Source organism: Leptonychotes weddellii, chromosome 7 (assembly GCF_054177405.1).
Source record: "Leptonychotes weddellii isolate Sample4059 chromosome 7, ASM5417740v2, whole genome shotgun sequence".
NCBI classification, from domain to species: domain Eukaryota; kingdom Metazoa; phylum Chordata; class Mammalia; order Carnivora; family Phocidae; genus Leptonychotes; species Leptonychotes weddellii.
The window spans coordinates 82,473,459-82,497,986 of NC_138375.1; the positions used below are offsets into that span (position 1 = coordinate 82,473,459).

A 24,528-nucleotide genomic window follows, 5' to 3' on the forward strand; every position below is an offset into this window, starting at 1 on the left:
AAAAAAAAAAAAAAACTAATGATGTATGGTGACTAACATAATAAAATAAAATAAAATATATTCTGTTTCTCATGATGACAAGGAGAAAATAAAAGGAATTTAAGAAATCTTTATTTAAATTTAAAAGATAAAGGAAAACTTCTCTTTCATTTTTTCTATGTAATTTATTTAAAAATTTTCTATAACCACATGTCAGAAGCTCTAATGCACAGAACATTTGTAATTTAAATTTTCATTTTTCACTCAGTTTTCCTTTGGTTTATTTGTCATGATAAATATCTTGGAATAAATTGCATAGTGTTGGAGGAAATATTTGCCTTGTCCAAGGCATTACAAAGCTGGAGACTAGTAACAGCTAACACAGACTAGTCTAAATTTTCTCTTTTGATGAGTGGTATTGATTTGGTGATCATAAAGTATGATAAAGGCAGTTTTGTTTGATAGAAAAAGATGGGTTTTGAGAGAAATTTGTATTTAAGCCCTGGTACACTGCTTACCTGGTTGGATGACTCTGAGCTAATTATTTAATCTCTGATCCTCAGTATAAACAGCAGTAAAATGTGGATATTGAAAACATTTTCTTACCTAATGTATTTTGGTAGAACTGAATCAGTTTGCTGTGGAAAACAAAGGAGATGGTATATGTTAAAGTGCCTTCTAGAATCAAAAGCTTTAAATGAGTATTAGTTTTCCATTCTATATGATTGCTAGTTTGTAATCTTTGTATGTCCCATATTTTCTTTCCTCATTTTTACCCATTTGTAAAACTTCTGAACTGATATTGTACAGATTTTATTAATATAGTTACTTTTATTTCAAAGAAATGAAATTAGCCCCCTGTTTTTTGGCTGCCAATAGTTGACTGGTCCCTGTACATCCTACTTATGAAGTGTCTCCATTTTAATTATGTGCTAAAGGCTATATTCAGAACTTTGAAAATTATTTCAGTATTGCTGTTGATATTAACCTTGCTGAATGAAGTCCAAAGTATACCTCACCATAAATACTAAAGTGTCTAAATACTTTATGAAAGTATATTTTCTCTTTTCCTTACAATGAAATGACATGTAAGTTGAGTATTACTCTTTATTTTTTTTGAAGTTAATTTGTACTCATAGTGGGCTTAATTTATTTCAAAAGTGTTGGCTTAATTTCTTCCCTTCCTTCTTAAAATAATAAATTAAAAATAAAGTTGTTTTATTTAAAATTGATGCTTTTTTTTTTTTTAAGATTTTATTTATTTATTTGCCAGAGAGATAGAAAGAACACAAGCAGGGGGAGAGGCAGGCAGAGGGAGATGCAGGCTCCCCACCAAGCAGGGAGCCCGATGTGGGACTCGATCCCAGGACCCTGGGATCATGACCTGAGGCAAAGGCAGAGGCTTAATCTACTGAGCCACCCAGGTGTCCCTAAAACTGATGCTTTTTAAGACTAGAAAAAAGTTCTAGGCCTTGTAAAGTAATTTGGCTAAATTTCGGTAACTTCATAGAAAAGGTGGCTTTTTTTTTTTTTTAAGATTTTATTTATTTGACAGCGAGAGCACAAGCAGAGGGAGAGAGAGGGAGAAGCAGACTCCCCGCTGAGCAAGGAGCCCGATGTGGGACTCGATCCCAGGACCCTGGGATCATGACCTGGGCCAAAGGCAGCGGCTTAACTGACTGAGCCACCCAGGCATCCCAAAAAGGTGGCTTTTTTTTTTGTTTATTTAACTTCTTTACTAATTATTTGCTCAAGGAAGAAAAAAATTAGAAGTATTTGTTGTATGTTTTATTTTTTTTAATTTTTTTAAAAAGATTTTATTTATTTATTTGAGAGAGAGGATGAGAGGAGAGAGAGAGCACATGAGAGGGGGGAGGGTCAGAGGGAGAAGCAGACTCCCTGCTGAGCAGGGAGCCCAATGAGGGACTCAATCCCGGGACTCCAGGATCATGACCTGAGCCGAAGACAGTCGCTTAACCAACTGAGCCACCCAGGCACCCTTGTTGTATGTTTTATATTGTCATATTTGTCAGAGTTATGACTGTTTAAAAAACTTGATGATTTTCTTTTGTTTAAGGATTAACATTGTTCTTAGAGAATATGACTTCTCAATATTACTGATATATATAATGACCAGGGACAGACTATCAGACAATTCTCTCTCTCTCTCTCCTTCCCATCCCCCTTCCCTCTTCTGTTCTATATACACAGCATCTCCATTCTGGACTGATAGATATTTCTGATGTACTCATCAATGAATTGATTTTTTTTTTTTAAGGTTTTATTTATGTATTAGAGAGAGAGAGTGCGCACAAGCAGGGGGAGCGGCAGGTAGAGGGAGAGGGAGAAGCATTCTCTCTGAGGAGCAGGGAGCCTGATGCAGGGCTTGATCCCAGGACTCTGGGATCATGACCTGAGCTGAAGGAAGATGCTTAACCGACTGAACCAGCCAGGCACCCCAATAAAAATACCAAACTTTTAAGACTATTTATATTATGTTATAAAAGAGACTTTGACAATGAAAATGTATTTTAAATTATTTTTTTTCTATTTGGAGAATTTTAAAGACCAAAGTGTTTTATTTGCATCAGTTTGGTTCCATTCCTTTATTTTATTTTTATACTTCCCATGGGATTGAAAGGTAATATTGTTTTTACCTACATTAAGAGAGTCATAGTAGGTGTGACAATTGAAATCTATAACAAATAGCACAGCATCAGGATTTATCAGACTGTTTTGAAAAAAAAGATCTCCAAGTTTGCTTTTAATCATCCTTACTTTTGAAAAATTTTCTAGAAGTCGATTTTTTTTTTCTATTCCATAGTCCTAGAACAATTGAGGAATGGACTGTGAAGTTGTAACTACATTTCTTCATTTTCTAATTCACCAATACACACAAGTTAGACAAGGTTCTTAACATTCCTTCTCCAATAAAATCTAAGTTGAACTACTGTGTGCAAAATGCTACGATTATAAGAGGTCCTGCTCTATGGAAGGCAGACAAGCAGGAAACTAGATTTTTTTTTCAACTTTCATTTACTACTTACTAATAAAAATGTCTAGAGAGGTAAAAAAGTTCCCCTGATATTCAAATTTCTATGTATCTCTCTACCAACAATTTATTTTCTAAATTGAGAAATGAAGATTTTAATTATATACAGTTTGTTGTAAATATATAACATTTAATTATATATACACACATATATATTTATCTACTCTGTCTTCTAATTAATGTATTGTGTGTTAATCTTTAATGTAAGTTGCCCAAAGGTTTCTGTAGTAGCTTAATTTGCAATACTTTTGTAAGCAATCAGTTACCAGAGGAATATAAATCAATGAATGGTGTCATTGATGCTTTTTCTGCATAAATACACTAAGAATATATAACCTGCCCCAAAGAGATTTGAGCATCGGCTTCAGCTCCTGAGAGGTAACCAACCACTAAGCTCTTGGGATGTCCTACCCGATAAAAGAATCCTTGTTTACCTGGAGGATTTGGTCCATTCCAGATAGTCTGTACTAACAATGTGATTTATGGTGGGCAGCCTTTGGCCACATGGTATCAGCTCAGCCTCTGGAGGGAATGGAGTCTGAGTTCAGCCACAGAAGGAGTCAACCATATCTATGTGACCCAGTTCCAATAAAATGCTGGACACCAAGGGTCAAGTGAATCTCTTTGATTGTCAATACTCTGTGTGTATTATTACACATCACTGATAGGAAAACAGGTGCTGTATGCACAGTGCCACTGGGAGAAGACAACTTGGAAGCTCCAAGGTCCTGGTGTCTCTAGGACTGCCCTATGTGCATCTTTTCTCTCTGAAGTTAACTTATCCTTTTGTTGTAATCAATCATAACCATGAGTATAATGGCTTTTCTGAGTTCTGTGAGTACTTCTAGTAGATAATTAATCCTGACTATGGTCTTGGAATTCCCAAACCTGCTGTTGGTAGGAGAAGTGAGAATGGTTTGGGGACCTCCAGAACTTCACAAAGGCAATCAAAGTAGGCAAATAAAAAATGTTTAGACAATCAGTTAGTCTCATTTACATTGAAATATTTAAATCATCCTTAATTTCTTTTTTAAAACATAAAAATTTTATTTAGATAAATTTATTAAGGAACTATTCTGTGTTAGTTACTAAATATACAAAGCCTTCAAGAGGATATAATCAATTGGAAATCATCCAAATTGCCATGAAACAGTATCTGTATTGTGATGTCTGTGATTCAAGGTCATATCTATCTTGTCGATTGCTGTATCCCTAACACATAACACAACACTTGGCACTAAATCCTCGTAATCTGTTTTAGTTTGTTCAGGCTGCTATAACAAAAATACCACAGAATGGGTGGCTTAAACAATCAAGATTGATTTCTCATAGGTTTAGAGGCTAGGAAATCCAGATTCAGCAGACTCAATCTGCTTCGTGGCTCATAGATAGTCATCTTCTTGCTGCCTGTCTCTCACATGGTAAAAGGGGCTAGAGAACTCTGGAGACTTTTTTTTTTTTTTAGTACACTAATTCCATTCATGAGGGCCTTACCTCATGACCTAATCACCTCCCAAAGGCTCCAACTCCTAATACTATCACATTAGGGGTTACGCTCTCAACATATGAATTTGGGGGGGGACAGGAATATTCAATCATCATATATAGATAAAGCCAGGACTGAACTATAATAAATTAATTTTTCAGATATACTAAGAAGAATCTATGGTACATCGATCAAATTTGTCTAGATGACAGTTGTATGTATGAGTACTGAGATCAACATGGAAATAAAAGTTGTAAAACAAGTTGTGAGATACTTGAACACCCACATGTAGAGGGGGAATGGTTATGGATGAGGTTATCCTAGGAAAGTACACAGATAAAAAAGAAGATAGGTAAATTGCTAGGAATAGGCTTTGCCCTCCATTGTTTGTTGCTGTTTCTTTGATATCTGAAAATCAAATTAAAAAAAAAATCCTGCTAGGTCATAATATTTACTTTTATATACTAAAGAATTTCAGAGTACTCTGTTGAAGTCTCCAGTCCCAGTTTTTATTCAGAACTAACATCACAACATATCTCTGAAGCCAGGAGATCACCTACTTGGATTGGGGGAAGTGAGAGAAGGCATGGGAAACATTCTTCATTAATCCCTTTCCCAAATCTCTATATCTCATACCTGGATGAATTGTATTAAGGTCTTATAAATAATTCACTGTAAGAATAGAGACAGAGTTAATAACCCAATTGACCCCCTTCGTTCAGAATGTTAATATTTAAGGCATTTAAGACTTTGATATTACAATCTAGGACACAAGGCTATTCTAACAACATTTAAAGAGTCAGTAATTCTACACATTTTATGTATATAACTCTTGTAAATATGGACTCAGTACACCATCGTGTGTTTACACCAATGATCACTTCAGTCAGGCAGGTAAACTAAATAATTAGAAATTGTGTTAATTATAATCAATAAAATGAATGAAACAGAGAATAAAGCTGGATATACAAGTATACCAGGTTAGTATACTCTTAAAGAATCTATGATGAAATATTTAGAGGAAGTATTACTTATTGAAGTTATTGGGATAAAATTTACATGACATAAAATCAACCATTTCATATGGAACAATTCAGTGGCATTTAGCACATTTCCAGTGTCTTGTAATGATCACCTTTATCTAGCTCCAAAATATATCCATCATTCCAAAGCAAAGCTCCTTAGCCATCAAGCAGTTTCTCTCCTTCCTCACTCACCCCAGCCCATTGAAACCATCAATGTGTATTTTATCTCTATTGAGTTATCTTTTTGGATGTTTCATATATATGGAAACATACACGAGATGGCATTTTGTACCTGGCTTTTATCACTTAAGATGATGTTTTGGAGGTTCATCCACATTGTAGCATGTATCAGTACCTCATTTCCTTTTAAAGATATTTTATTTTACTTTATTTTTTATTAGAGAGGGAGAGACGGAGAGGGAGGAGCAGAGGGAGACGGAGAGAGAGAATCTTAAGCAGGCTCCACACCCAGTGCAAGCCCGATGGGGGGCTTGATCTCACGACCATGAGATCATGACCTGGGCCTAAATCAAGAGTCTGTTGCTTAACTGACTGAGCCACCCAGGTGCCCCAGTACTTCATTTCTTTTTAAGGGTAAATAATATTTCATTGGAGTATATATCACATTTTGTTTTTCTATTCACCCACTGATAGATATTTGGACTGTTTCTACCTTTTGGCGATTTTGAATAGCACTTTGCTATGAGCGTGCATGTTCATGTACTTGCTTGCGAATGTATTTTAAATTTTTTTAGGGGGATATGCCATTTTAGTGGTGGAATTGTGGAAGTCATACGGTAATTCTGTTTGACTGTTTGACAAACCATCAAACTGTTTTCCACAGTGGCCGTTGTAGCATCATTTTGTATTCCCATTAGCAATATAATTTTTGATTATAACCATCATAGTTGATATGATTCAGTATCTTGTGTTTTGAATTGCGTTTCCCTAATGACTAATGATGTAGGACATCTTTTCATCTGCTTGTTGGCTATTTGTACATCTTCTCTGGAGAAAATCTATTTTAGTTATTTGCCTGCTTTTTAATTGGTTTGTCTTTTTGTTATTAAGTTGTGAGAGTTATTTATACATATTGGATAATAGATCCTTACCAGAAATAATCATATATTTCAAATATATTACCTCACATGAAAAGTCAAACTATGTTATAACAGATGAAAGTTGTTAAAATTAGGAAAGTTATTAAAATTTGGGTTTATATTTATGAAAAATAAGTGGGTTGAGTTAGACTTATCAAATAGGTCTCACCCATCCTAAACATCCTATGAAGATTTCACTAAACATTTTATCAAAGAAACTAACTTTTATTGTATCCACGTTGATTACTCCAATGTATTTTGTTTTTGTTCTCCTGTTGATTCAGCCTTTCTGATTATTTTCCTTTTAATCTTTTTCTTGCCACTGCAAAGTAAAAGAGCTTCTTATTTTCTCTGAGAACAAATGAGAAAGGAGTAAAAATATTTTCATGCTCATGGATATTGTAAATCTCACCTAACAAAAAATTCATCCAACACAACCACAATAAAGAAAGAAGAGCAAATATCTGTTCCTAGCTTTTTAAATAAGTTTTGTTATTATAATAATATTAATAATAAAAACCAATGGCTTTATATGACATTTAAATTAGAATTATATATTATATACATGTTGTCCCTAAAGGCAAGTTTGGGGAAATATTTAGCAAATAAAACTATATTATACTATGAAAAATAAACAACAATAAAAATCATTTCAAAAGATGCTACTTTTGCGACTACTCAAAAGACTGAAATATACCATAATTTATATAAAAATATAATTTCTATGTGTGTTGGTTTCTAGTCCAAATGTAACTATTCTATAATTTCTGTTTCAAGGCATAAAAGAAAGAAATATACACCTCACAGTCAGCACTGTGATATGTTTTGGTGTTATTCAGTTCAAGTGAAAGCTCTAAAGCTGGACTCAGCCCAGGACTTGCAATCCAGAGGCATGTTTTTAAATTTTTTAAAAATTGTTATTATTATTATTTTAATTTAAAGAATGGCAGATTGCCCCATGCAGTGCCTCATTTGGATGTGTCTGGAGTCTTGGAAGCTTGACTACCCTACATTCTCCTACAAAAGGACCTCAAGAGCTTGTTTGAAGGTTCTAGGAGGGGAGCACAGTTACGGTTTACCCTTGACCAAAGAATGGTCCTCCTCTATCACAGAAGGTTGTCCCCTTCATCAGAGCACACAACTTTGAGAAGGATGCACATGGAGCCGAGAGGGAGGAAGGGACACCACTCTAACCAGCTAGATCAGGCAGTTCAACCCTGGTGATCTGTGGGGTGATAGTTGTTGCAGCCAGATCGCTCTCACATCCTTTTTTTTTTTTTTAAGTCGTATATACCTTGATTTCTAATGAAATAGCAACAATAATGGCCTTGAATGCTATTAAAAACAATAACTAAATTGTAATAAGGAATTTATAATGATGCTTCCACAGTATTTTATGAAGTTGAATACTAAAATATTATACTTTTTGAATTTGGGTGCTAATCAAAATTCTTATCTACGTAAGTAATCTCTATTAATATGGGAATTTACTATATTTACCATTATTCTCTGAACTAACAGGGGTTAATGATTAGAAGTAAACCTCTTTCAATCCTTGTGAAATGATTTTCCAAAATGCAGGTATTTTGAAAACTGTGTACCATTAAATTTTCAAATTATTAATCCTCCCCAAAGCTATTTTTATTATACTGTTTTACTGATATACAAAGAAAGGTGCTGGGCGCCTGGGTGGCTCAGTCGGTTGAGCGACTGCCTTCGGCTCAGGTCATGATCCCAGGGTCCTGGGATCGAGTCCCACATCGGGCTCCCTGCTCGGTGGAGAGCCTGCTTCTCCCTCTCCCACTCCCCCTGCTTGTGTTCCCTCTCTCGCTGTGTCTCTCTCTGTCAAATAAATAAATAAAAATCTTTAAAAAAAAAAAAAAAAGAAAGGTGCTGGATTAGTTCTAGCATGGTTCTATTTTCAATTAGTTACTTGCACTAATTAGATACATGATTTATTTTGGCTGCTTGTACTTTCACCTGTTTCTTCTCCTTTCATTCTTAACTGTGCAATCTGGCAGAAAAAGTCAACCTACTTTATCTACCCTTTTTGTTTAAATTTTATCAATTAAGAGATAGGATATAAATTCACCGTAACTAGCACCTCTATATTTCTAGCAAGAAATTCTGCAATTAGTTCTAAAAGACAAAGATAAAACTCACTTCCAAATGAAATGTGTTACCCATGTCAGACAGCTTCCTTATTAATCAGCATCTAGACTCTTTTTCTCTTAAGCTTCTGTTTTATTCCCAAGACCTGCGTCATTGAGTTATTACAGGGGAATGCAAAATTTTCTATATGGATTGGTCTGCAAGGCTTATTACTGGTATTAGAGACTTAGCAATAATCGCGCCTCGGATAAACCTCATTGGCTACGATACTGCCACTGTGCAAAGCTGGTATTAGAGACTTAACCTACCGCCTCAGCCTTCCTTCCCCCCACCTGACTTACATAAGCATTAGCAAATTTACTTTTTCTCAATATTATCCACTTGTAGGTTATCTTGCTATGTTTCAGAAGTCCCTATTTTACTCACCTAATGAGAAGATAAGCACAGTTATCATAACAAAAATAGTTAGTTGTTTCTATGTATACGAGGAAAACAAAGCTTCCTTGTTTAATTGGCTCATTGTGATGGGGTGATCCTTTAGGAAGTCATAGAGCCCAATCCTCCACCAAGCTCAATGGAAACATTCAGCTGGAGACTAAGTGTTTGCACAGCACAATCTAATCTTTGCGTCTTTATCTGAATCCCTGATCCAGACAAGGGTACTCGTGAAGATTCAGCCAAAGCTTTCCAACCAGATCCCCCACCTGTATAAAAGCATAGCCACTTTCTCAATGGCTCAACTGCACTCTTCTGTATTAATAATTTCTTTAAAAAAAAAGCTTCCTTCAAAAAATGCAGGCTAGCTATAGTGGCCCACTTTCAACTTCCTCAGTTCATCCACTCTTTCATACATAATAAATTTACTGTAATTAAGCACTATCTCAAAGGTCTCGTGAGAATAACTTTTAAAGATTTCCTCTGTCTTTAGCAGGATGGGATTTTCTTCCAGTCCCTCTTTTTCCACGTCCTTCCTTAGGAGGGATATTTTAGCATTCTATCTCCTATAGCCCTGGCCAATACCAAATTTGGAAGAACAAAGCAAAATGTCACAGGTTCTGTAATCATGACGATGGGTGTTATGCTATGAAGGATGGAAAGCTGTCAGAATTAGCAGGAGAAGCGTGTGTTAGTCCTATAGACTTTAATTCTTTCACTCTGAAGTTGCATCATAACAAAGCCTCTCTCTTATCCCCTCTTGCTTTTCTTCCTCCTAAAGACTACAGGACCTATAAACAGGAAAAGCTACATCTTCACTTCACCCCGGGACCCCTATGACCAGATCCATGTAGCTGAGACTATGATGTAAAGAACTGCCTAAAAGGTAGAAGGAGAGGCTAAGGAAGATGAGTCAGAGTCATGAGTGGAACAAAAAGATAAACAGTGGTGGTGAGGGTGAATCGAAAGGGAGGAGTTAGAGATGGAAGACGTTTAGGAGACTTGTATTTTTATGATCTCATTGGTTTTATAAAGCAGGTGCATTTATGATTTCTCAAGGAACAATCCAATTCAAACTCATACGTTAATTTAAAATCTGTAGCACCTTAGTTGTGATCTCATGAAAGCCTCAGTAATGATCCCTCTTAAGTCATCTCATTAAATGAGTATTTTTAAACTTGCAACTGTGTTTAGTGCAATCATTGTGGGAAATCACTCTAGGTAGGATTTTAGGACAGGTCCTATAACTCTGGGTGTTTTACCTTATTTACCAATGCAAACATCAAGGGTACTTGCTGCCTGGAAAAGATTTGCCACTTTTTGGAGCCCTTGGGTTTGAAATGCACCTTCATTAATGACTGATACCTGACCAACATCAGAGACTTCTCCCCCTGTGCCAACATCCAGCAGGTTCTGCTTGCCTTTAAATGGTGGAGAATGATGCCTTAGACCCAGACCTAGAGCCTGCCACCCTGCCCCAGCATGAGGGCCTGTTATTACCACACACCAGGGTTCTCGTTCTTGTTCTCATGTTTGTGGGGCTGGAGAGCAAAGGCACTATCATACCCCTTCCTTACCCTGTTCACCCCTATCCCTCACCTCAATACCTAGCATGCCTTTTTCTTTCCTTTTCTTTCTTTTTCTCTGGGGTGGAGTGGGAGGGAGCACCATGGGTGAAGCCCTCTGCCCCGCTGGGCGTGGTCCAGGTGGTGGATGGAGCGTGGGGTTTCCAAGAAAGGAAAACGCAGCAGTTGGAGTTCTTAAACTAATGATCTGTGGCTTCAGGTGTGTGGGGAGAATAAGTCTGGATCTTGATGGAGGGGCAGGAGGATAGGGTAGGATGTGCTCAGCGAGCGTCAGGGGCGGTTCACAGAACTGTGGAATCTGGCCCGAGGCACTGCTCGCTCGGTTCCTCCGGGAACCCACTCCTCCCAGAGGAAGCCGATCTCCAGGGATCTCACGAGTTCCACGGGCCGGGGCAGGGGAATCCTGGGAGGAGAAGCTCCCCGGTGCCCTGGGTCCCAGGGGCCCCTTCTTTTCGACGTGTCCACAAAAAGTCTGGCTTGCGCCACCTAAGAAGCAAACCCCAGTTCTTGTGGAGGCCTAGCTACCCCCTCCCCGACTCAGAGTCACAGTTCAGCAGTTCCTCTTCCCAGGGGCCTGGCCAGGTAAGGTCCAGGAAAAGGGCTCTGGCCGAGAGGCAGTGCAGGGGTGGACAAGAAGTAAAAGCTATTTAAAACCCAGCAATTAGCATATCAATATTAGTGGATTGAATGGATTAATGAATGTGGCATGGCCTACTCCTCCACTGAGATTTTCTTGGATTAATTCATAATTTGGACAACATATTTCAGCCTTATCAAAAGAAGTAGACAGTTCTTAGAAGTAATACGGGATTTTAGCTCAACTTTGGAGGAATAGTGAGAGAACTAATAATCTATTTTAAAAAATAAATTTAAATATTTATATTGATATGATTTTCATTTATTTTTGCAAATGATTGCTATCATTCTAGTGTTAGCCTTCAAGTGAAAAAAAATTGTATCAATACATCAAATCGTGCTAGATGATATAAATTGATGAAAAAATGCTAACTTCTGTTCAATATTTATTTCAAGTGTATGTGTATTCGAAAAATAGTTAATTGAAATGAGTCCTTCTAAAACGGAAAATTTTAAAATGGGGTCTTTTAAAATTTTATATTTCAAACAGATTTGCATCATGATGAGAACCTGCTGTGTATCCTGTTTACCAGGTGCTTGGGGAGAGACTGCTACTCATGGTGAGTAGCAGTTTATTTAAGTTTAATGCAAATGAATCCAAACATTAACAGTGTAGTTTTCAAGGGTTAAACACAGTACATACCTGGTATTATACTGATCTTATTTTTCTATTTATACATGATTATTTAGTGCATCATTTGTTTATTTTCTTTCTCCAACTAAGTTATTATAAAGTGTCAGCTAATTAGTCAAAGGATATAATAACATTTGATGAAGTGATCAAGTAAAGCATATGAGGATCAAGCTAGTCCTTGAAGACGAGGTTTAATTAGGTAATTAGAATTGCAGGCGGAGGGCAACAGTGTATGCCACTGTGCAGTTTTGTTTGAAAATCAGTTAAGTTTTTTTTCTATATTTTTATTCACTCATTTGCACATCCATCGTTCGACAAGCATTCATAGAGTGCATACTATGCTCTAGGCACCATGGTAAGCCTTTGGGATACAAAATAAAATAATGCAGGGTTATCTACAGTTGTCTCCAAACAATTCCACTGTGGTCATGACATATGTGTAACAGATTTAATATACACCTGCATTTTGCATTAAATCCTCACAATCTATAGGAGCTTATCCATAAAGCAGGCTATTGTGGAGCAGATGCTGTAAACAAATGATGTAAAGCTAAGTGAGGAAGCACTGGCAACTCTTGTGACTTACTGAGCCATTTAAAACGAGCAATGAGCCAAAGCAGGAGTCCTACAGAGAAAGAATCAATAATGAATACATTATCATGCATATTTCCCTAAGACAAGGGTAATAATCATGTGGCATTCACTTCTGTTACTAAATAATTTTAAGGAGCCTTCCCTCCCTTCCCCATGGACTCTAACATACCTATTTCTGGTACAAAATAGAGAAATCTCAACTGCTCTCAACACCATAACTTTGTTAGACTTTAGCTGCCAGGACATTTTTCAGAATCCATTGGTTCATTTAAACCTTCCGAGGGAAAATGGCAATTGAGCATGAGTTTTACATTAAAGCAATACAGCACTGACTAAAAGCAATGTGGCATTCCACCATCTCATCAACTGTGCTATAGCCTAATAAATAAGTACATTTAATACCTAATAAATATAGTACTAATAAATAAGTACATTTCTTGTCTTCTCTCTCACCTTACTTTTCAATCCCATTTCAAACACTAACTTTATTTTTGTTATATTATTAAAAGGGTTATTTTCATATACTTTTAAGTTACATCATTTAAAAAAAACCAGTAAGATACATCTTTATCCTGCTATCTACCTAGGTTTCTTATTGCTCACTGTTGTCTTTCTCTAGTATTCTTTAAAAAAATTATTATTCCGTAGGAAAGTTACATATATTCAATAAATGGTGGTGTCATAAAATTCAATTGCATTCCCCAGGGGAAAAAAGTTAAAGGAGAAAGAAAACAATAGTGCAGGTTATTCTGGCCATCTTTTTACTCACAAGGATTATCCCCTGGATGGAAATGAAAAACATAACTCTGCTATTCCCTCAACCAGATAAGTTTCCTCATACTTTTTATAGATCGAGAATCAAATCCAGGCAGGAGTACATATGTATGAATGTATTTTAGACTAACAGAATGTTGATAATTGCCGAAGTTGGATTATGGGTACATTGGCCTTCATTGTGTTATCGCCTGCATTATTTTGTATGCTTGAAATTTTCCATAATACAAATTAAAACTTAAAAACACATGCACATTCCATGGTCCTCCAAAGAACAAATGATTATTATAAAACATCTGGGGAAAAACGAAATGTGGTTTTCATCCTATATGCTCTGTAAAACAATTCATCAATATCATTTAGTTGCTGCTTGGAAAACATAATTTGTTCTATTGTTGAAGGAAATAGTTGCATTGGTTAGGTTCATGTGTCACCTTGGCTAGATTATAATCTCCAGTTATCTTCAAACACTAACCTAGGTGTTGCTCGAAGGTATTTTGAAAATGTGATTAATATCCATAATCAGTTGGCTTAATAATAGAGATTGTAATAGATAATCTGCGGGGGGGATGGAGAATTGGTTCAGTCATTGAAAGGCCTTAAGAACAGACCTGAGGCTTCTTTGAAAAAGAAAGTCTCCTGTGTGTTCCTTTAGCTCATGTCACAGAATTCCAGCTGTACTTTTCGATGGCCTGCCATATGGATTTTGGTTTCCTAGGCATTGCTTACAATCATGCAAGCCAATTCCATAATTTCTAGGATTGCCAAGGTGAGAAAGCATTATAAAGCTTTAGAGAGTTTTTTTTAAATTCTTAAATTTTGTTCCCAGATTAACACAGCCTAGACAGCTTTTTAGATGTTGTTAGGCCAAAAGGTCTGCATATGGGCCAAAATAAAACTTTTCAAATCAAAGTATACATGGTTTTGTATATACAAACAACTTCCGTAGTTTAAGTGTATGCTGAAATTTGAGAATCATGAAGTAGAAAAGGAGAATTAAAAAAAAAGTCAACAGAGGTCTGAATTTTCAAACCATTTTACCTTTAAGACACTTAAGAAATTCCCAATAGTGAGTAGGTGATATACAGACAATTATAAACTTGTACACAGGGTTCAAACCATTCTTTTTTAGTATTGACTCTGTTACCTTAATATGTATTAATAGAGTTTGATTTTATGAGGAGTAAGCATAGATCTATCTTATTGGAGCAGGAGGAGAGAGAATTTTTAATATTACCAACAGAAGATAGAAAATATTTAGGACTTGATCTCACAGTATCTCCTGATTTAGCTGATGATAAGAAATGAAATAGGGCCTCTTTTTACTTTGGCACTTTAATTCCTGAAGATGGAACTCATCCAGTGCACTCCTCACTGCCCAGCTTCAAAGAGAAACTTCACACGTCCATCTATATCTCTCTTCAGCATTGATAGGCATTACAATAAAATTTAAAAGAATAAACTGCCCCCTTATCACATATGGCAGTGGGCATCTCTGAAGATTTATAAGCCAACACATTCTCTGTTATTAACTTGGCACCTGGTTATAGTAAACTCAAGAAGTAAATGTCATTATTTCCTCTTGGCCATTGATTTTACTCAAGCTAGGCAATTTTCCACCCCTCTCTCTTGGGACTGACTTCTCAATATGCCTCCAGATTCTGGACAAGATGAGGATAAGTCGCATTACCTTTTACACCTCATTAGCTTTAACAAATATGTAGCTGGCACTTACACAAACAGTATCTTACCTGCTGTTTTGTTCCTCACTATATTGCTTTCCTGCTGTTTTTACAGGTGGCATTTAGGCATGCTATTCTGATAGATATCATCTCACAAACTTGTAGACATAAATCTGGGGAAAAGTTAACTCGGAAAAAAATTACACTTAAAATATCAAAAGTTCATATCACACAAAATAAGTATATATTTAAGACCGCCAACAACTACCAAAATCATTGGAAAAAAATCATTATTGTCTTCTTTTTACCCACATTATTGTTTTAGTCTTAAGCCTTTTAATGTGAAAGTTTTTTAATGCAATGAAGTTCTCTTTTTTTTTTCTTTATAAAAGTAAAGTATGCTATCATCAGTAGTAAAATAGACAACACTTTCTCCACCTTCACATATCATTTTGACATAGCTGTTTGGACTTCTGCCATTGCTTAGTGTTAACCTGAAATGGTTACCAGTAGCTAAAAACAAATTCTAAGGTGTCTCCTTTTAGGGTTACAGTGAAAGTATGAAACCAGGCATTTAATTTGAAAAAAAAAAAAAAAGATAAAGCCAGATACAGAGTTAAATGTAGATCAACCCTTTCTAAAACAAGCAATAAATAAATGAAATAAAATATACCCTTTTCTCTTTCCTTTGATTAACTCAATCATTCATTAATAAAAATAACTCGTTGAGTAAATAATTATTCCTACGAAGTGCCAGGCTCTGGGGATATAATATCTTGTAAGGCAAATAAGACCCATTCCACATGAAACTTACTCCTTGAAACAGTGGGTTGGAATTGTGAAAGTGGGATTTGTGAAGTTCGGTCAAGGTTCCATTGTTAAGAGAAGGAAGTAGTAAAAACAAGTTGTGCCATAGGTACCATAGATTTCATTGTCCTGGTCTTTCTAGTAAGACAGCCATCATTTTCACAGTTAGCTGCAGGATTGGGTTTAGGTCTCACTATGGCCAGCAGTCTGACACAGAAATAGACAAGAGTCTGAATAGAATTCTGAAAATAGAGTCCAAATGAAATTCTCCAATGAACTTCCCTTTTCACTATCCCCCGCGTCCTCCCCCTCACTTTTTTTTTTTCCATTTCTCTCCTAAACCCATTCCTCTTGATTCTCTGTCATTAGCACATTAGGAGAATTTTCTGGGGAAATATTGCATGGCCAGCTACATCTTACCTCTGACAGAGGGTCTCTGGACGGAGATCATGGAACCCAATTTACATAGTGAACCTGGCTGACCCAGTATATGAAACCCTTTTGTATTGTATGCTCTTATGAGAAATTTAGATTATATCCCTTGCGTTCTGCATGATCGCTCAGCTTTTTTTTTTTTTTGGTACAACATGCCAAATATGATACTACTTGCCCCCATCAAGGAAAAAAACACATTTTTCCTTTAAGTGATTCTCTGACAGTGAAATAAGAAACAAAAAAAAGGGTGAGTAAAAAAAAAAAAATGCTACGAATTTGTCCTTGTTAAATTGGCCTAAGTAAAAATCAACATGATAGAACATGAGAACAGTTGGAGTCAATGGCCATATTAAAAATTCCAGGTACTTTATTTCCATTGTTTCTAAGCAAGTTAAATTCTAATTTGAAATAGCAAACAAAACGGAAAAGAACAACACAAAAACAGTGCTGTCACTCCTAGTTAATGGATAACATTCTATTTCATTGAAAATTATTTTATATGTTAGCTAGAAATGAGCCTTTTGTGTATGAGTGTGTAAAAACAAAAACCCCCAGAATTTCACTGCTGCCCTTCTTCTACTTAAGATTAGGCAGTCTCATAGTCAGTGTCAAATTCACCTCCACCCTTACCCCGTTATCTCCAAAAAAATCAAGCACATGTTCTCTTCCTTTCTGGAAGGAAGGAACATTACATTTTCACTGTCTGTGAGTTACTTTTTTCCAGAGAGCAATAAATTATTGATTGTGTGAGATTTCATAAATAAAGCCAAATATAAGCAGGTGATTAATCATTCATTTCTGGTTCACCTTGAGAGAACAGTACAATGATAACAAAAGCAAAACATTGACTGTGTTTCCCGTTCATGATGTGCAAGTTTAGTGGATGCATGCTCTATACAGTTCATGAGGATTCTTGCACTGTTTGTTGAGACATTTGGTGTGGAAAGTCACCCAGACAGGGAAAAATCATGTCTTGAGAGTACCTACTGTATATCAGTAGTTTTATGTAAAGTGTTACTGTGCCAAACAACAATTTTTTTTTTTTTAAATAAGGCATGTATGACTGGTTCTGATCCTGACTGCATTATTTACTTGCCATGCAACCTTAGGCAAGTTCTTTGACCTCCAGTGCCATTTCCTCATCTCCCAAATGGGGATAATACAGGAAATTATTTCATAAGATAGTTGTGAGAACACCACAATACATACACTTTATCACGCACGGTTCAACCAGAGAAGCACAACCAATAGGAGATATAAACATACATATATATATATATATTTTTTAAAGATTTTATTTATTTATTTGAGAGAGAGAGAATGAGAGACAGAGAGCACGAGAGGGGAGAGGGTCAGAGGGAGAAGCAGACCCCCCGCTGAGCAGGGAGCCCAATGCAGGACTCAATCCCGGGACTCCAGGATCATGACCTGAGCTGAAGGCAGTCGCTTAACCAACTGAGCCACCCAGGCACCCAACATACATATATATTAATGCATATGTTACAGGACATTGGTCTTACTCTTGTTGCCACATCTGATGCTAGGGCCCAGAGTCCATAGGGCAGGCAGTCAGGAAAGGATGATGGATGCAAAATGGGGAAGATCAAGGTCAGGCTGGAACCCACAAACATGAGCTGGAGCCCCAGTGGGCCCCAAGTCTGGTATTATTGCTCCTGACCTTGGTGACAAGAGTATCCTGCAGATGCTAGGGCCCTTTGTCCCAGAGGTGAGCACACACACCTGGTCCAGGAGTGAGAGAAACTGATGGTTGATCCTGAGAAGGGAGGGCTGTTGCATGCCCAGCTTCCCCTTCACACTAGTGAGGTGAATCAGCTGATCAGCAACAATGTGTACCTGTGCACAAAATGGTTGCTGCTTCCCTTGTGCATTCCAAATCTCCAAGAACTCTCCTTGTGGCCTCTCCTAGCCAGAAACTATAAGAAAGGTAATTCTAGGAAATACAATATAGTTCATCTTAGCCAAGTCGACACACTATAGCAGCATATCACACAGACTTGTGCACAGATACAACATATGTTCAGGTATTTGATTTTTCTTTCTTTGACTAATCCATAGTGCCTGTTGTATTTTTTTTTAGGTTTGCTTATTTTGACTGAGGAATTTAGTAAGAATCAGCACAGATTTTATGAGTAAATGTTGATGGAGAAAAGGGCTTATCAAAACAACAAGGTAGATTACAAGTATCAATTGATATAAAGCTATATTTATAATGGATTAATTATTTAAAACAAACTTCAAAGTTACCAAAATTAATTAAAAGTAGAAATTTCTAGGGGCGCTTGGGTGGCTCAGTCGGTTGAGCGGCTGCCTTCGGCTCAGGTCGTGATCCCGGGGTCCTGGGATCGAGCCCCACGTCGGGCTCCCTGCTCAGTGGAGAGCCTGCTTCTCCCTCTCCCTCTGCCTGCCTCTCTGCCTACTTGTGGTCTCTCTCTCTCTGTCAAATAAATAAATAAAATCTTAAAAAAAAAAAAAAGTAGAAATTTCTAATCTTTATAAATCTGAGGCAGCTTCTGCCTATCTAGCAATTAAGATAAAATATACTCAAAAGGGGCAGTTGGGTGGTTCCGCTGGTCATGCATCTGACTCTTGATTTTTGGCTCAGATGATGCTTTGGGCTCTGTGTTCATTGGGGAGTCTGCTTCTCTTCTGCCTTTCCCTCTCCGCCTCCCTGCTCTCTCTGTCTCTCTCTCTCTCTCTCAAATAAATAAATTTTAAAAAAGTACTCAAGAAATACCACTTTGAATTATCTTCCATAGAAAGTTCAGAAATGTAACCATAACTTCTCTGATTACTATTTTCTCAATCTTCTTTCAAGAGGATAGATTTTATTTTGAGACAAAGATTCATGTGCACATGGATTCTGTACAGAGCCGCTTTATTCTTGCTGAGGAAAAGATTCCTTTGCTGTAGGGAACAGAGTAAACTTATTAACTGCTCAATTAAGTTTGTCTTCAGTTGAACAAATATAAATTCAGGTAATCTGACAATATGTCAAACCATTTAACCTTTCATGATTGTTTTATTCTTCAATGAACAGTATTAACTTTTGTTCTTTAATAGCAATATAGTGACTAGAGTCTTCTCATTTACTCTTAAAGTAATATCTGCTACGTTTTGGCACATTGTGCTTTGGGATCTTCATGGATTTGAGGAAACTTAGTCACAAGAGCTGAATGCTTAGAGCAGAATCTCTATATAATTTCAACTGAGATTTTTTTTTTAAATAAAGTATTCAGATCCTGATTTATTATAAGGTCTGTTATGAAGTCCAGGATCTGAATTTTTAACAGACCAGAGGTAATTCTTGTGTGGGTTTTTTTTTTAACACTACAAGAACATTATTTTAGGAAATAGTATGATGTCAAGTTACTGCTGGCTATAGAAAGGGAGTGATATATATAGGTGTGTATGGATGTAGGAGGAGAAGGGAATTCCTAAAGGAAATGTGAGGAATGTTTCTCTATCACAGATTTTTGCCTAAGAACATTTGACATCTGCTTGCTTAGTGCATTTTGAGTTCCAGAATCAACTGGTAGTAGATCATGCTTGATTTCTGGGAGTTTACTAAGAATAATAGCCCAGACAATACTTGCTCCTGAACAGTATTTGCTCCTAGCAATTTGTAGAAAATATATTCTCACAAAAGCCAGAACTGTTGAACTATTGTGTGAGAAATGAGTAATCATCATATTTAGATAGTTAGGGTCAAAACTGGAAATTACTCAAGGGCTTCAGTTGTGTTTACTTCTTGAATGTAGCAACTTAACAACGGAACATATTTGTATGCCTATCCAAACTTTTTCTTTAGGCCTATTGTTTTCTTCACTGTGAAGTTTAGATATAGCCACCATCTCTTATATTTAATTTTTAATCACTATTATGACTTCAGGAGAAATGTGGTATGGTATGGTATGAAAATATAAAGCAAAACCATTTGAAAATACAAACTCTGTTTTTTTAGTGATTGTAGGAGAAAAGAAAACCAAAACAAAAAAAGCATGCAAGCAAATATCCATCAAACTGTAATACTGATTAAAAAATTCACTACATAATGTTGTTTAAGGAGCTGATTTTTATGTAGCATATTATGACTCAGAGAATAGAAATGACAAGTTTCTACTGAATAAAAACCAGTTAACCCAGATGGGAAGTTTCATTCTTAATTTCAATTATGCCCTTATGAAGGTTTGTCTATTGGAACTAGCCACACACTTAAATGGTAAAATAAGGATTAAGAGGTCATACTATCCATGATTTGAGGCAAATTTTTAAAAAAGTTTAATTTAGCTGATTTTTACTGTTTTAATGCCCTGTATTATTCTATTTTTTTTATGTAGCCAATATTTTTGAATGCTCATTATTCTAGGCGGTTGCTAATTGCTTTATCTGTGTTACTCAATTTAATCTTCACAGCACCCCAGACACTTATGTAAAGAAGTAGTTTTATCCATAGCCAAGGTATAAATAAGAGATGATCAAATTGCAATAAAATTGTTAAATACCTTTCAAAGTTTTAAAAATATGTATTTCATCCTGACTGCTTAAAAGTAAAGCTTTGGATAATCACTTAGTCATGGTAATGAATATCTTTGCTCTTTCTCTTTAATTCTTTTTTGTTTTCCTTCCATCTCTAGTGCACAAAGTTGAATTAATCCTACTCCTGAAATCATGGCTTATTATCAACATTGGTCTGAGCACAGGCCATGTTCTTGTTTAGTTTACCTATGACTTTTTGTCTCTGTCCCCTATTTCTATTTTCCTTCTGTTTCTTTAGGCAGTTCTAATATATTTATTATCTTTTAGTTTGCATGCATTCTTGTAAATTGTGTCTTGTGTCCTATTCATAGGCATTTATTCTGGTGAATGATACTACATATCTCCCTTTTTTCATTTTTTTCCCACTTGGTATTATGTTAAAAAATTCTTTTCACTTATATTGTTATACATAAATCTAATCCATTTCTTCTAACTGTCCATAATACTCTGTATTTCTTATCCACAGTATATTACCTTTCTGTTGTTACATTGGTAACACTGAGCTTATACTACAGATAATTCTTCATTAAATATTGCTGAATATATTTGCCTTTGGGGCATTTACTCAAAAGCCAAAACTCTAGGTCACAGGATATCTTACAAAATAGTACTTGATGGCTCTCCATATGGCTAGTCTATATCTCCCACCTGTAATCCATGCTAGTTTAAATATTCCCACTTTTCCCCAATAAATAGTATTTTTCATCTTTTCAATTTTTACCAGTATAAGAAATGTGAAATGATTTCTCATTTTTGTTTTGGTTTGTGTATTTGTGATTATTAAAATGGTAAGCATTCCTTCATATTCTCATAAAACTTTCAGATGTCTTCCTCCGAATCTTGATCGTATCTTTCACCTGATTTTCAGTTGTGTTTGCTATTTTATTCCTGTTGATTTGAAGTAGTTCCATGTATAGTCTAGATATAAATCCTTTGTTGATTTTATATTTGACATATTATTATCACCCATGCTCAGTAAGCTTTATTAAGAAGTTTAGGATTTTCGGGGCGCCTGGGTTGCTCAGTCGTTGAGTGTCTGCCTTCAGCTCAGGTCATGATCCCGGGCTCCTGGGATCGAGCCCCACACTGGGCTCCCTGCTCCACGGGAAGCCTGCTTCTCCCTCTCCCACTCCCCCTGCTTGTGTTCCCTCTCTCGCTGTCTCTCTCTCTCTGTCAAATAAATAAATTAAATCTTTAAAAAAAAAAAAGTTTAGGATTTTCTATTTGTAACCACAATGCTAAAATGTTACTATGAACTTTTTCCTTCTCTTACCTAACAGGGATCTATAAACCATTTAGACTTTGGTCTTTAGATTTAGTTGACTCTGGGAAATTTTTACTCCATTATTTTCTCATTTCTATTCTTTCTATTCTTTTTTTATTTTTTAAAAAATTTATCAAGTTTTTAATTTTAATCCTCCTTTTTATTTTTTGTTTTTCTCTTTAAGATATCAATATTATTTGGATATTTATGCTTCTGTTATTTATATTTATTAATTTTTCTTTTGTGTTATTTATCTCTTTATCCCAACATTTTCTGTGAAATTTACCCCATATAATCATTTTACTTGTAAATTCATTTTTCAGCTATTTCTTTTCCATAATTTTTTTTCTCCTATTGTGTTCTTCATTTCATTTAGGATTTAACATGTTAATATCTTCCTCTTCCTGATTAAATATACTTATTTTAAATTATTTGTTCACTGCTCCAATAATTCTCCTTCAGGTGATATATATTGTCCACTTTCTGTTTTTCTTTTGAAGTGCTTCTATTCTTCAGTTATGTTGTATATTGGCCTATGAGTCCCTATTATCCTCAAGATAGTAGCTTTTCTCTTTTAGTAATGTCTATCAGGGAAAGGACTAATGACTCACCTTGTTCATTTTGTACAAAAATGTTTAATGTAAGTCTGTGTTATTAAGGAAAAACAAATTTTAGTATCTTCTGGGTGTTTTATATTTGGTTTAGTAGAACTGGTAGATGTCTTACTAATAATAGATACTAAAGAAGGTCATAGTACCTGTACCAGACCCTATGTTAAAAATTTAATCTATGATATCAACTAGGATTGTATTTGAGGGCAACAATCAAATAAATACTACTGAAGAAATCAGTAAGGAAATTATTTAACACAAAAATTCTGCAGGTAGGCTGTTTGAGGCTTGTGCGTGCTGTAAAAATGCCAAAAAGGGGCTGTGTTCCTTCTATTTTATTATTCCAATTAGCTTTTTGCTTTCATCCACAGGACGATAAGATAGCCTTTACACTTTGCAAAGATGACAGTGGGCCTCAGCTGATGCACTCTGAAATCCATTGCTCATTTGCTCCCAGCCAGTGACCAGGCATTGGCAGGGATACAAAGCAGGAGACATGGGACTCTTTCCATGGGATACTTTGACTTGAGAACTCCCTGATGACCTAACTCAGCTTTCCTTAGACTCCACTACATTCTAGTATACTTCTACTCAATCTTTTAACCATCTCTTCTGCACACAGTGTCAGACTTGTGTTGACTGATGGTTTTCTAGACCCCAGCATCTTCACAGTTTTCTTTCATTCATGGTCTCCTAATAAAATCTTTGCATACTTACTCCTGTCTTAGCATCTGCTTCTTAGAAGACCTGGACTAACACACAGAATAAAGCACAGTAACCATGCGATCACCTTATTAGATGAAAAGCAACAACAACTAAAGATCTTCAGAATTCAGCATACGTTAATGAGAAAGACTCAGCAAGCTAGGAATTTGAAGAATTCAAATTGATAAAGAGCAGCTATGAAAACTTAGCATTTTATTTTATGATGAATATTGAACACTTCTTGTTTGGGAATAAGGTAAGGGATATCTACTCTTAATATTTCTATTTAGCGTTGTAATAGAGATATTAGTTACTGTAATAAGGAAAGAAAGTAAAAGATTAATATCAAAGAAGAATAAGCAACTCTCTATTTGTAAACAGCATGACTGTTTGCATATGATATCCTTAAGAATGTATAAAACCAGTACTAGAACTAATATGTAAATTTAGCAAGTCAAAGGATAGAAGGTTAATATAAAATATATGTTGTTTTTTACATACTAGCATCAAACCCTTGGAAAGTATCATTTCAAAATATTTACAATATTACCAAAATCATAAAATAATTAGGAACATAGTTGAAAAAAATATTTTCAGACACTTTATACTAAAAATTATAAATAGTATTGAGATAAATTGTAAAAGGCCTAAAGAAGTAATCAGAAAATGTATGTGGAAATGCAAACAAAATAGAATAGCCAGATCAGTTTTCCAAAAAACAAAGTTGGAAGATTTATTTTACCTAATTTCTAGGCATAGTAATCAATACAGTATACTATTGGTGAAAGAATAAGCATATAGAGAAATTAAGCAAAGTGAATATTCCAGAAAGAGATGCAAGCGTATGTGGTCAAATGATTAACAAAATTACTAAGGCAATTCCATGGGGAAAGAAAAATCTTTTCAAATTGAGATGTTAAAATAACACAATATTTATTATTGGAAAAAAAGATATTATTGACCATTGTTGTAGGCAGAATAATGGTCTCCCAAAAATGTCCATATGCATAACCCTGGACCTTTGATTTATCACTCTACATGTCAAGAGAATTAA

General features: G+C 35.6%; 1 long non-coding RNA gene and 1 pseudogene across 1 annotated transcript in view; one reads left to right on the forward strand and one right to left on the reverse strand.

Moving 5' to 3' along the window:
* LOC145722484 (uncharacterized) overlaps positions 1–24,528 on the forward strand; it is a 377,440-nt gene that overhangs the window by 222,927 nt on the left and 129,985 nt on the right. Inside the window, exon 3 of the long non-coding RNA XR_014146787.1 lies at positions 11,902–11,971. This is a non-coding gene — a long non-coding RNA (uncharacterized LOC145722484). The remainder of the gene's footprint in view (positions 1–11,901; positions 11,972–24,528) is intronic.
* LOC115942759 (U4 spliceosomal RNA) lies at positions 8,891–9,041 on the reverse strand (annotated as a pseudogene).